This window comes from Rhipicephalus microplus, chromosome 10, assembly GCF_043290135.1.
Source record: "Rhipicephalus microplus isolate Deutch F79 chromosome 10, USDA_Rmic, whole genome shotgun sequence".
NCBI classification, from domain to species: domain Eukaryota; kingdom Metazoa; phylum Arthropoda; class Arachnida; order Ixodida; family Ixodidae; genus Rhipicephalus; species Rhipicephalus microplus.
The window spans coordinates 59,104,514-59,119,564 of NC_134709.1; positions in this window are offsets into that span (position 1 = coordinate 59,104,514).

Genomic DNA, 15,051 nt, shown 5'->3' on the forward strand with positions numbered 1-15,051 from the left:
ATACTTGTCCACACCTGTCAAAAAAAGTCATGCAGATATAATGGGCAAATCTACTCTTTTAAACAGAGCCGAGAGTGAAGAATGCGAAAACTAGAATGCTACCGAACTGCTATCTCTGTGTCACAAACCATGAAGGTATGCGCGAGATTATATTAAAAGTCCGCATAATGATCAAGTGATATCCATGCAACTTGACACGAGCGCAGCGCTGTCGATAATGCCAGACGCAGAGTATGCTAAACACTTCTCAACTTCTTCTTGCAGATAAGCAAACGTCAAACTGGGCCCGTAGTTAATTGACTCGACTGTCATTACTGTTAGATTTATGGATGTAAAGGTGCAATAATACGACCAGTGGTACACACTGCCGCTCGCCAAAGAAACGTGGTTTCGCCGAGATAGGCTTTCTAAAATAAAAATGAATTGGCAAAAAGTAGGATCGGTAAGTGTTCTGGTTAAGGAGGCATTTCTTGCCGAGAAAGTTTCCGAAGTCTTTAGACGGATTTTGGTATAACTTAGGGGCTTAAATGCTACATTGAATAGAAGGATGACATGTGCCCTGTATTTATGAAAACGCGCCATGAGAGGACAAGAAGCGCGACCAGTGCCACAGGCTTTGTGTAAGAGAGTTGAACAAGAAATGGTCAAGCTAGAAAATGCTAGTCATACTCAAGGTCACATACAGCCCATGGGCAATGCCGCTTGTGATTGTTTCAAAAAAGAACATGCTAGAGCTGAGACCATGTGGCGAATAATAATTTATAATAGACAGAGCAATCAAGGTCGATCGGTGTTCCTTGCCACTCCCTGAAGACCTATTCCTGATCCTTCTGATTGGGACAGTGTTTTCTTCATAGATATCTAAAAAAATACTTGAACTAAACAAACAAGCAGAAGAACTACTCACTATAAGACCCACTGAGGTATGTTTAGATCTCGCCGCTTGCCTATAGCGTGCGCACCAGATGCCTTCCAGGCGCCCCGCCACGGTGGTCTAGTGGCAAAGGTACTCGGCTGCTGACCCGCAAGTCGCGGGATTGAATCCCGGCTGCGGTGGCTGCTTTCCGATGGAGGCGGAAATGTTGTAGGCCCATGTGCTCAGATTTGGGTGCACGTTAAAGAACCCCAGGTGGTCAAAATTTCCGGAGCCCTCTACTACGGCGTCTCTCATAGTCATATGGTGGTTTTGGGACGTTAAACCCCCCATATCAATCATCAGATGCCTTCCAGGCAGTCATGCACCAGATACTGTGTAATTCGGATGGAAACCTCGGGGTACATTTATGTTGTAGTTATTATCAATAAGAACTACGAGCAGATTTAACATGGTGAAGCAAGTGCGTCAGCACCTTCAACGCTGTTGTGACGTCAGTGAAGTGGACTACTACCGTGCTCAGAAGCAATTGCTGGCTGCGCATGCGTCAAGAGATAGCGTGTGTACATATACTCTTCAGATTATAATTGGGGGCGGTATTTCCTGTTCTGCAGTGAGGTCACTGCATATGCTACCTTTTAGGTAGCAGAGTAGCTCATTTGTTTTTCAACGCCGCTAGCAACCACGCACTGCGGGGAAGCTGGTGCACAGGCCGCGCCGCCGAAAGCGGTTGCCGTCCACTAGGAATCTATCACGTGACCATCGTGCACTCTGTAGCTCGTCAGCAACATACTGGTGCTTTCATTTTTGCCTTAAATTCATGTCTTTGAGCTTCGACAGCAAAATATTTGCGTGGGTTTGGCACCATTTTCAAAAAAACATACTGAAAAAATTGGATTTGTAGGCTTGGTTAGGGTGCTCTTTGAATCTCAAATGATCTATATTTTGTCAAAATGATTGATAAAGGCGTGTTGGTGTTTCATTGTGGTTTTAAATATGGTGTGGTGATGTCTTATCGTATGTGCTTATGAAATGTTTTATCTGTCTTTTTATATTTTATAGCTTTCTGAATAAACTTTCAGTTGGTAGTGTGCGCTCGACCATGTCATTCTTGTTCCTGTTTACTTATCATGCACGTATTTAAAACTACATTTTCTGTTCGCTGGACACAAAAGTTTCAATCATCAACGTCATATTTGGTGTTTTTGAGTTGATTATCTTCCATAGCTGGCACCACTTTACCATGCGGCAGCGGTGGTGCATGCTATGCGGCACTACGCTACACCTTTGCGCTTTGCGTTACTAAACAAATTAAAAAAGTGCCTTTGAACACACTTGGCACAGTCCCGAAAGAAGGTGTTTCTTCTACCTTCGCTGGTCGTTGATACGTGCAGCGCGTCCACCCGCTTCGTCAATCGGTGACAAGCTTCAGCAAATAACGTGGAAAAACGGAGCACAGCTTCGCCACGTACCTACTGTTGCTAACCAGTCAGTATGGCGAACCTATGCACTATTCTGTTCCCGTAGGGGGCATATACACTGACTCTATTTTGTACTTATTGTGTTCAGGCGACCACTGTGTGCCTCGGGAATAAACACGACCTACCTTGAGCCTGGTTTTCGGCTACAACACATGGAAAAAAAATTAGATGGTGTAAGGGAGGTTTATCTTCCGCGCTCCACTCATTCACTACTCGAGTATTACAAGGTGCGCGTTCACTTTACACATTTTCCACCGCAGAGACCACGAGACTCTGGGGTAAACCGGTGCTGTTCATTCCGTTCGCGAAGCGTTGTGTATGCGAACTGCGTGAGGAGGAAGAAAGCCTATTTCTGCTGGCGCACTGACATTTAATCTTTGCATTAGTCCGGTCAACGCTGCTTATGTCAGCTTTTTCCTTAACGCTCAAGCGTTAGTTACCCATCTGTGCTCTCGCCATTCTTGGGTAGATAACCACATACCATTGGTACATATCAGCACCCGGTTACGTTCCACTATTTAAACGTAATAGCGTTAAGGAGTGCATGTCACCTGAATTCCGGTTTCAGTGTCATTAGTTGTGAGCGAAAAGTCATCTTTGCCGGACAAAAATATCAAGATAGATGCAAATAAAAAATGATTGCTGCCAATGGGAATGAATCCGCATCGTTTGGGTCTGGTGGGGGTTCAACCCGGATCATTTGTCTGGTAAGCGAGTGTTCAACAGCACAGCCATCTCTTTTTCTTCCAACATAGTATTTAATAGATTGCGTTATGAAATAGTACACCTTGTCGCACAGAATTGTGCTATTGCAGTCCTATAGAGGCAATGAGCGTACAAGCACTGCTTAGAAAGAAACTGGAAGGTTAAAGTCCTATGTCTAGGGAGAGTTCGTCGTCATGTGCTGCACAAGAAAAGTGGCGAGGCTAAGCACCTCAGAAAGATGGGGTTCCAGTCCAGTTGAAAGTCGAGTTCTTTCTTAACATCATTTAACTGAATAGCCGTTCTGATGAAATGTGTGCGTGAAGAGGTGATCGGCTTTGCGTTGTGGTCCTGCATCTTCTACAGACTGTGCATACCGATAAGGAAAAACATATCGTATGGCACTTTATCAAGAAATGTTGGCGAAAGAGAACGAACAGCATTCGGGTGAATCACAAAATTTTGCTGTATATTTTGTTGGAAGGATATCCCAGAATAGAATGGCGTCTTTTCAGCTCACAAAGCAAGGCTCTATTGTTTCAGGTACACAGCAGAGACAAAAAACAACAGTCGAGACGGAAATACCTTTGCTTTCAACGAAGTTTTAACTGGTAGTGTGTCAGAATGAAGTTTATAAAAGAACTTTTTCGAATTCGGGGAGATATACGTTTCGCACAGCCGTTTCAACACTTGATGATGTTAATGTTTTTCTTGCTTGGCTGGCACTCGCTTACAGAGTGGCGAGTGCCAAGAACCGGGCTGCAGGACTGTTGGGTTAGTTGGTTATGTATTTCAAAGCATCCAATAGAGTTTCAGTAAGACACAAAACAAATAGTAAATGTTGTAGGAAGATGCTACACAAGCTAGCGGTCTCGAAATCCTCATCTTCCCTTAAATTCACCCTAGGCTTTGGTATAATTGTCATAAACCTGTCTTTCAAGCCTTTAGCAAAATTATGCGAAAATTCGGAGAGTTCGTGAGGGGACACAGTGGCGGAATCAATTCTTTCTGACGGCAGAATTATTTTTCTCGCACGCAAAAACCGGAAAAGAATTTTCTCATTTTTAGGCTTAGATGAATAAATTTATTCATGTCACAGTCATCTCTTGCTTTTTGCGCTGTACTTTTGAAATCGGTGGCCATGAATTTATATTCGCAGTAGTTTTCGGGGCATTGGTTAATTACAGCTACTTTTTCCAAGCCGCTTTTGGCTGACTGTACCCCTTAACACATTCTAAATTCCACCATGTACTTAAAGATTTTGCTTTGTCCAAGTTTATAGTAAACGTTGATTGATTTAGTGCTCGTTTCAATACCGCAGTCAGACTCATAGGCCTAAGATCTTCCTGCATGTCCTCGCGAAAAATTAACGTAGGTTTTAGGTATTTTGTAATTTAGCATAACTTACAAATGAGTCAACATTTCCGGCCAAACATATCCTCAAAAACCTCATTTTCAAAACAAATGGAAACATCGTCGCTCTTTGTAGCGCATTCTAGGATATTCCACGAAGATATACCTAATGAAAGCCTGAAAATATTAAATCTATAGTAGATATAGAGTTACGTCTAACAAGTGTAGCAGTATGTGAATTTAAGCAAGAAAAGTTATGAAGCGTCCATTCCCAAAAACGTTTTCCACATACATCATATCTGAAGCACCAAGACACATGGTGTAAATTGAAATCGCGATACAGTAAGATATTGTAATGCTCTCGAGCAATGGTGATTCGGCAGTGACGGTAGAGCGCTGACATTTTTTCAGTGTAAATAAACCCATCACATCCGTAACAGCTTTGGCGGAGCGGTGCTGGGTGACTTGCCATCCTGGACCCCGCAGCAGAAGTTCTTCGAAGAAGCAGACGCTTAGCTGGCCTACCCCCGGACAACATAAGCATGAACGACGACACAGCAATCCCATTGACGCACTACGCTGCTGCATCCACCAGTGCCACCAACACGGCACAAGGCGTCCGTCGACCTCGACAACCAGACTACTGGGCACCCGAGCCACGAATTTTCTCAGGTAAAACTGACGAAGACGTGGACGCTTGGCTAAAACACTTCGACAGAGTAAGCCGCTACTACGAATGGGGCGCACCGGCGAAGCTCGTGAACGTAGTATTCTTCCTTGCCGGGACAGCCTTGCTTTGGTTTGAGAACCACGAACATGTCCTCCCCACTTGGGATATATTTGTTAAGGAACTGAAGGTCTGCTTTGGGGACACAAGTTCCATGAAAAAGAAAGCTGAGCAAACGCTGTCACGTAGGCCTCAGTTGCCCGGCGAGACGTGCACAACCTACATTGAAGAAGTATTGAAGCTTTGCGGGATTGTCAACGCAAATATGTCTGACGAAGACAAAGTCGGTCATTTGTTAAAAGGCATCGCCGAGGACGTCTACAATTTTTGATAACAAAAGAAAACTTGAACACTCCTTCGATTTTCAGGCAGCAGTGTCACGCATTCGAGGCGTTGAAGACCCGGAAAATTCTACCCAAGTTCGGGCGCTTGGACAATGTTCCCACTGTCGCAAGTATGGACGTCGCCACCTGCGAAGACATTCCCTTCCTCGTACGTCGGGTACTTCGAGAAGAGCTCGTACGACTGCAAGCAGGTGACGTTCAGCACCAATGCTCGTTAGCCACGTGCCCCGAACCACCTCCCTACTGGATGCGAGAGCGTCCGATCTCTTCTTCCTCGCTCTTTGAGTCCGCGTTACAATATCTTTTCTCCATGAAGCTAACGTGGTATCAAGGTATCTCGTGTCCTTAACTCGTGCGGGAAAGTATACATTTCCAAAAAAGGGGGGGGGGGGGAGCAGTCTGATAGGGTTATGTCTCACACCAGAATTTCGCAATCGTATTCATACACTGATACGATATTTTGGCTCTGTCACTAAACCACGTTGATAATAAGCAAGCCAGACCACCGCCTATACTCGGCCAATCCAACCGGATTAATAGACAATTTTAGGTAAAAATTCTGATCATTAGCAAGGCAGATTTCCTGAACGGCCATTATGTCTAGAGACGTCTTCGAAAAAATATATTGTAAATCTGTATTTGCCAACCAACCAAATAGACTGACAATTCCACTGCAGAATTTTTTTTGCCAATTTTGATGCTATACCACCATTAGAAACTGCCTGATCAAAAATCGCTTTGCTTTTCAAGAAATCATTTTTGAAAGACCCTCAAGGAAGTCCCTTTTTCGGGTATTTTCGCATTTTTAGCTGTGAGGAGACTTGTTGAAGGGGGAGATCTGTTACGTTTCAGTCTTTTGAGATTCTAATATTTTCTCAGTGAACTGGCTAACCTCCCCGTCCTTCCTCTTTCAATCCTCCTCCTCCTCCTTTGAGATTCTCTGTTCATATCTGTAAAGTCTTCTGAATCATCTGTTGCAGGCTTTGACTCAGATTGAGCTGTATCTTTAAAATGTCCTGCCTTCGAAGATATATATATATATATATATATATATATATATATATATATATATATATATATATATATATATATATATATATATATATATATATATATATATATATATATATATATATATATATATATATATATTTACCTGTAAGATTTTCCTCCTCTGTACTTCTTGAAATGAACAAGGCCTGGGAATCCTAATTCTGAACAGAAACTGTACTAATGATATGACTCGGCTGTTGTGATAACTTATCAGCCAAGGCTTCAAAAAGAGTAGATGCCAAACGCTGTATTGCCTTTTCAGTGGATTTTTCAATAACCTCAGTTATCGACTTTGCAAGTGATGAATCCATGGAAGCTGTGTGCCGGGATGTTATGACTGCGTAACCTTTCGATCTTTCATGCATTTCTGCTACCACCTCCCTCCTAGAGCAACGGCTGCGTTCTATGATTTCTAGAACACCCAGTTCTATTTATTTAGCGACGGCCTTGAAGCTCTCTGAAAAAAAAATTGCGTTTTGGTGAGATCTAGAGATCAATATCACTGGCAAAAAGTGATTGTAAAATTTTTGCCAAGGTGTTATCAAACCAGTTACACTTTGCGATGTAAGATTCTAATTGGTTCTCATCAGTCATTCGGATATAAAGGGCGCTTTATACAGAACAATATACACGTCGCGCATATACTTTTTCAACATTGGTGCAGTTGTCAATAACATATACAGGTAGATTTTTCACTACACCACCGTGGCGGGGCCCCTCAAGTGTATGTGTTATAGGCGGGCAACTATTCTAACTTTATAGTAATGATGTTTCTTTGCGATGTGATTCCTTATATGTAGATGTTAGTTCTTTTGTATTGTGTGCCGGTGACATTCGAATTCATTTATTTATTTATCTATTTACTGATTAAGTGCCTGCTTCGCCATACGGCATTACTGTAGGGATAATATGGGGTTAGAAAAACGAGGCAACGATTTAGAGCACAGGGTACTCTACTATGGGAACCATTATTCGATGTCACTGTGTCATTGCCACTGGGATAATATACAGGGCATAGAATCAAGACCTCAAATATAATCTGAAGTATGAAAAAGATCATCCTTTGAACAAGTACAATTTCTGACGACAGAGGGTTCCACTATTTTATAGTGCGAAAAAGGAAAGTATAGCGCAAAGCCTTACCCTTAAATAGAATCTCGCGTATTTCAAAGTGGTGATTTCGTCTTTCAGCAACAAAGTTTTATTCTTCAAAGTACAATTGCCTGTTGATCTCCATTTTCTAGTGATAAATGCTATGAATGAATTTCGGTGGGAGGCTGCAAGCTCAATCATCCCTTTGGGAATATTCAGTTCACGAGTGTCGCGTGCTGCCATCAGATTTGTGCTTTTTTTTTTTTGACAGTGAAAGCTGTTAGTCGCAAGGGTTGCATGCGGCGTCGTAGTTGCTGTTCTTGAGAAGGTGTGTTCTGGAGCCACGCCAGTGCTTGAGACTCCTTTGCAAACTGACTTTAGGCAGGGTTGGTGTCGGGAAAAAATCGCGTCAATATGAGTAGTAAAGCGTTTCAGAACAGCCAAAGGGACAACCAGGTGTCACGCAATGCAAATTCCGCAAAGAGTGGGTCGTCGAATGCTCCAACCAATTACAAAAGCTTGAACTTGTTCGCCTATGATACATACCCACTGTGCATGGGAGATTTTGCCCCGAGTACAAAAGCTTCTGGCATAATTCTTCATCATCGTCAGCCACAGAATAAAAAAATTACACAACATTTCTTGAAAGTGTGCACTGGGTACCAAGCTTTTTCGAAGATTGGCGAAGGTCGGCATAATCAATGCCTGCCGACTACACAACGATTGATGGTGAAGTGGGTACCCTGCAGATGTGGTAGCAGCAGCTACCCAAAGAGTGTTAAAAGAGTAGGCCTATGTGCTCAGATTTGGGTGCACGTTAAAGAGCCCCAGGTGGTCGAAATTTCCTGAGCCCTCCACTACGGCGTCTCTCTTAATCATATGGTGGTTTAAAACGTTAAACTCCACAAATAAATCAATCAAGAGTTTTAAAAGATGCTGTGAAAGGCCGCTCTTCCAGCTTCCGCTGTGACAGTGCGACATGTTTCGCGCCGCCCTGGCGTTTTTATTTTCGCTTTCATGAGGCGCAACATGACTAAGTTTTTTTTTAATACATTTGAGATTAACCTCATGGGTATCACATCGCACGACATCTGGCATGTCATTATCATGCTTTGCCATTTATCTGCCGTTATGAAAGGCTTACAAAATTATTGTTCTTGGGGTTCTTTTTTTATAGCACGTTAATCTTTTCGGCTCACAATGAGTGGGCTGCTTCGCCACGCCTTCGTTTTGTCGCCCATGTCTGCAAAATATCTCAAGAATTGAGCTCTCTGGATATTCTGCTATTTCACGCCACAGTGTGTGTTTCTAACTTTCAGTATGCGCCGAAGGTCGCGGGTTAAAATCCCGGCTGCAGCGGCTGCATTTCTGATGGAGGCGGAAATGTTGTAGGCCCGTGTGCTCAGATTTGGGTGCACGTTAAAGAACCTCATGTGGTCGAAATTTCCGGAGCCCTCCACTATGGCGTCTCTTATATTCATATGGTGGTTTTGGGGCGTTAAACCCCACATATCAATCAACTTTCAGTATACGTCTGTTATTTGGAATGCCATTGCTGCATCACGCAGCAACACTATTGAACGAGTTCAGCAAAAAAACTTTCTAAGCATATGTAACCATCGCTTCACAAGAAATGGCTCGGGACCTCATTTAAATGCGGCTGGGTTATTATCATTGTCATCCTTTTACTGCTGACGAAATGTCGTGGATCTGTTATTTATTTACATGCTAGCTCGGGATGTTATATCTCGCGCTATGCGTGTGTGTGGCCCACGCTTGCGTGCCTCCTTCTTCTTGTCCCATGTCGCAAAAAAAAAAAAACGCCACTCCTGCGCAGAACATGCAGAACAAATCTCGACTCAAGGCGTCACCGCTGTGCATTTTTTGCAACGAAGGTGAAACAATAGAACATTTCTTTTTTTTTTCTGTCGTCGTTACTATTATCAGAGAAAAATATTTTTGTAGCCCTATAACAAAAGCTAGGAATACAAGTAAATGTACCAGTACTTTTTATCACTTGGCGGCACTTCATTTGGCTACTGCTACAAGGATATATGCTCCACTGTGTTTGACTACATCAATGCAACTAAAATATTACCATGCTAGTGAACCCTTACCTTTTCAAAACTTTAGTTTGTAATTCGTGGCGATGTCTGTCTGTCAGGAACAAGAGATGATTTGACCACTTGCTCAGCAAACATTTTTGTCTATTGGCAGTATTATCTCAAACTATTTTTTCAGGTTGGATTTTTTATTTTAGTTTAATTTAAGTATCCTGCCACCCAGTTCTCGGCCCAAACCCCTCTGAGGTCATCAGCATCAGCATCAGTCACAGCAAAAGCAGGAAGAGCGGCCTTTTGTAACTGCTACAAGCTCACTTTCTGGGTACCCACCACGCCATTAATAGTCATAATTTAGGGGTAGTAGTAGACCGGCAGTTACTTTTCTCCTCCTCGACTAGCTTCAACACTAGCTTAGGAGGGAAGATGTTTGAGGTTCGGAATTTGTCCCCTCGATGACTCGAGTGCACGGTGGCAGCGCGAAGGAAGAGCCGTAGTCCGGTGAAGAGACGCTTTATTGCTGCCTCAGGCTACTGCCCGAGTTCAAGCCCGAACATCCGCTCTCATTTCAAATTTAAACATTCTCTTTTCAACCCTTGGTCGAACAAAGAGTCTTCACAAAAACCAATCGCATGTTGGGACTCGCATCATTACAACCAATCACAGAAACACTTTCATAAAAGGCGCTATATTTGTAAAAACCTCGTCACCAAACAAAACACGCAAAGGGATAGGTTCTCCGCATGTGACACTCTCTCCCATGCCAGGCCGTGCTGCCCAGCATTACTGGTGCGGCCTCCATCGGCCAACTTCCTTCGGCGGCCGTTCTCACGCTCCAGCCCCGTCAGTTCTCTCATTAATTGTTGCTTCGTAGAAGCCTCCTTAAGAGCGGTGGGTACACCGTTGGGCTCCGTGCACTTACCAGGTGTGCATGTGACAGCGAGGCGCCCCGACATCCTAACAGCGGGGGAGATTATGGTCGTTTCCCTGCCGCCACTATGTCTCGGTCAGTCAAGTGGTCGCGTCCCCGTGTCATTCTCAATGACACGCGTGCCTACCAACAATGGCTTAAACTCAGACGGTGGCGCCTAACCTGCCGCATGCCAGACGCTTTTCCGAGTAAGCTTTCCCCTTCTAATCCCGAATGGGGGCGACCTTGACTGCTCTGCTTGTGAACCGTGAGAACGAAGAAGTCTCTTTTCTTTCCCGCGCTCGGGTCTTCCGCGTTCACATTCGCGGAACCGATCAACTTCCTTAGTTGACGGGTTGGGAACTGGCTACGCGCTCTACATCAGCCGCATTAATTGCGCTGCACCCCACATGCTGGTAATTGGTGCGTCATAATAACTCCGGCATTCGCTTGCTATCCTTCGTCATTTTTTGGAGAAGCGTGGAGACGGCTAAACACTACCAAAGAATTTTGGGCGAATTGTTCGTGTAGTGGCTGACCACGATGAGGAATTAGGCCTGAAGTGGGTACGCGCCACAACTATTAGATGATCAAGAACAAGCTGTCGTTATGTGTTGGAGCACTGGACGACCCATTCGTTATGCTATTCGCATTTTGTGACAACTGGCTGTTCTTTTGCTGTTCTAAAACACTTTATTACACATATTAACGCAACTCCTTTTCCGACATCAAGCCTGCCTAAGGCTTGAAGTCTGCGAACCAGTCCCAAGCACCGGCGTGGCTCAGTGGTCTGCAATCGGCAAACGATGGAAGACATAGCCAGCTGTTGACACAGTCATTTTGACATGAAATGGAGTTAGCCAGAAACAGAAATATCACTTCCATCACGCAATTTACCCCGTTTTCCGACTTAGCCCTACAACGTATTACTAACTATTATGGATAATCAGCCTTTTGTAATGATTATCGACAATGATTACTTTACCTCTTAACAACTGCCTATATCTATTGATTATAGATAGCGATTATTGCCAATGAGCCGAATTTGTGCTCTGTATCAGCAAAGTCCCTCCACCTTCACCCCACCCACAGACGACTAACTAGCGTGCAGCCCCCCACCTCCTCCCCTGTGTCGATTTTATGCAACTTTGCCCTCCATCTGAAATGTTTGCCGACTAATTGGTGCATTTTGCTGACTTTTACAAGTAAAATGGTCATCAGTCATGGCATATCTACACTTCGAAGAAGTCAGGGCCGAGTTACTGTTTCTACGTCAGTACCAGTGCTTATGATGCTGCAATACATTTCCCAACACTCTTTGAACTATTTCGCACCGATTTACAGGAACGCCACAGGATGTTCATACTATATTAAAAGCAGCATGGTCTTTCCTTTGAAGCGTCGTTGAAATGATCAAACTCATCTTACACGTGGTGTTAAGGTTGTTGATGAAGTTTATCGTTTCTTCGGAGAGAGGCTTCACTGATGAATGAACCATGACGCGGGCTTGAGCCGCAATGACGAACAGAGCGCATACTACTAGTACTTTCATGGTTCCTGTGTAAATGCGTAAAAAAGCACGAGGCATGAGTATTCAGTGAAAGCTAGTGAAGTTATTAATAGGTGCAATGTATGAGAGAGAGAGACAGAGAGCAATAAATAAAAGGAAGAGACAGGGAGCCTAACTTAGTGGAAGCAGTTTGCTACCCTGTACAGGAGTGGGGGAAATAACGGTTGAAAAGAGTTCTAGTCGAGACCGGAGGAGTGAAATAGTATTGAGCTATTGAAAGCTGAATCGCGCCAAGATTTAGAAATGGGACCAGAGCTTGGAGGTCCAAGAAGGTGTGTTTGTTTGTTCTTGCAGCATTTACAGAAGTGAATGGCAGTCTTGATTCAAACAATACGATTGGCCATTTGCACGACCAAGCGTGTTCCTACAAGAATTGGCAAAATAAGGAGGCCATACCACAAGCTTTTCTATCCTCACGCCTGCCCCGATCACTAAGATCCACTGACGGCAAAATACAGTGGTTTCCGCATAACGTTTCGTGTGTGTGTGTGTGTGTGTGTGTGTGTGTGTGTGTGTGTGTGTGTGTGTGTGTGTGTGTGTGTGTGTGTGTGTGTGTGTGTGTGTGTGAGTGTGTGTGTGTGTGTGTGTGTGTGTGTGTGCGTGTGCGTGTGCGTGTGTGTGTGTGAGTGTGTGTGTGTGTGTGTGTGTGATTTTTAACAGCAAGTGTAAAACTTCGTTTATGGTCGCAGTAAATGTCTGTCGAGTGTGCACACTTGGGAGACACTTATCGAGTCCACAGAGATTCGTTTGTTTAGCCCCGTATGTACACGTTAATTTCTGAAACGCAAGAGAAAGCGCAGTTAAAATCGTCGTTGTGAAAACGCCTCCTGTGGCACAAATGAGAAGCTATAACATCGAGTGCCAGAGCGCACATTTAGGCGCCCAAAAAACGCACAGGCACATGCTGCCACACGTACACAGATAAAAAGGGAGCCCTCTTAGGATAACCATGCCGTGATGAACTACCACAGCGCGGCATGCATTTATTCTAATCAGTGTAATCGACTGTGAAGAAAGAATACGAACAAGAAGCTGACTTTCGTTATGAAGTCGTCTTGCGCAAATTGACTATTGGTGTGTTGCTTTGTATTGCTTCATAGAAATAGCCTGTGCATCTGTCATGAGTAATAGGACGCCAGGCACGTGCCGAGCGCTGGAAAGCAGCGTCGTTGTGCGAGACTCCCTATAGTGCGCATACGCACCACGTTCACGTACAAGATTGGACAGAGAGGCTCGCCTCACGTGACCCGAGCCGTAATGAAAAATCTCGAAGGATGTGCTGTCACTGTGCGTTGGGGTTTCGAATGGCGAAGATAGGGTCAACGTCGGCACCGCGACGGAAGCAGTAGAAGCGCCCGGTTCTGAGGCTATCGGCGAAGAGGCTAAGGGAGTGGCCGTCGATCTCGGAAGACTGGAGTGAGGCTGCCCGGACTTTTAGCAACCTTTCACCACAGCTCCTGGTGGGCCTACAGCTTTTCTCATTGAACCAGAGTGGATGCGACCCGCACCACAGTCCCGGCGCCTTGACGAATTAAGCGTAGCGTAACTGAGCCTGAGTACACGACGAAGACCGGAGCCAACTAGCAATGAGGTCGAGCGGCTCCTTCGGGGGAAAAGGACCATGATTGAAGGAACTGGTGAAGGTTGACGGAGGACACGACTAAGCGTCGACACAGCAAAGGCCGTCAAGTCGACGTGGCAACACGACGACCTGTAAGAACATACCATTGTTGAGACCGCCATATTGATGCAAGGTAGGCTGGCAACTACAGTAGCCAGCCTTTGAAGAGGACAACGAAGTAGTTCTGTGTGCACGTGCTCTGGTGTTCGCGTTTCTGGCTCTTGGGTTACGAAAGTAAACGCCCTATTTTGTACCTGCGTGCCTGTGTTTTTGTGACATTTTCTGGTGGAGGTGCTGGGTACGGTAGATGATACGGTCCCCTGAGAGCACCTCTGACGCAAGTCCATCGAGTATCTCAGCCAAGCTTACCCCTGTGCACGTACGTTCCAGCCGTCGTCTCCAGGGACTCGAGCCACAGCATGGTTTGCTGCCTGAACGTCAGAGGACTATGAATAAAACACCGCCTAACGTCACCGCGCCAGCACCAGCGCACCTGGTTATCAACCAGCCCAAGACGCCGAAGACATTTCACGGAGCTGCTTTTGAAGATGCCGACGACTGGCTCGAGCATTTCAACCGGGTCGCCGTTATTGACGATTGGACCCCAGAGCGTAAGCTACGCTATGTGTACTGCTTCTTGGAGGAATCCGCGAAAACGTGGTTTGAGAACCATGAAGCAGAGTTTACGTCGTGGGATGAGTTTCAACGGCAGTTCCTCAAGGCATTTGCCCGAGAGGACAGGAAAGAGACAGCGGAGCGTGCTATAGAGGCAAGGGTTCAAGGCCCTAACGAAAGGGTGACGACCTACGTAGAGGACATGCATCGGCTTTTCAGGCGTGCGGAGTCCTCTATGTCCGAATCCAAGAAAGTTCGTCACCTAATGCGTGGTGTTAAAAAACAGATTTTTGCCGGCCTGATTCGAAACCTGCCTGCGACACTTGCGGAGTTCCATGAGGAAGCCACTGCCATGGAGAGGGCTTTTCAACAGCGTGCCAAGCAGTATAACCGTGGTGTAAACCCAAGTGAGGTCACTTCTGTCACTCTCGGCAATGACATAAGCGCGTTGCGAGAGCTTATCAGAGCTACCATTAAGGAAGAGCTACAAAAGATGCAGGTGACTGCTTCACCTGCAGAGCAGCTCTCCATTGCGGAGATGGTACGCACCGAGCTACGGCAAGCCGTTCACGCTCCCCAACCATCCGAGGAGCCACAACAGAGGCACTGCGTCGAGATGAGCTACGCGGAAGCAGTGCGACGTCCTCCA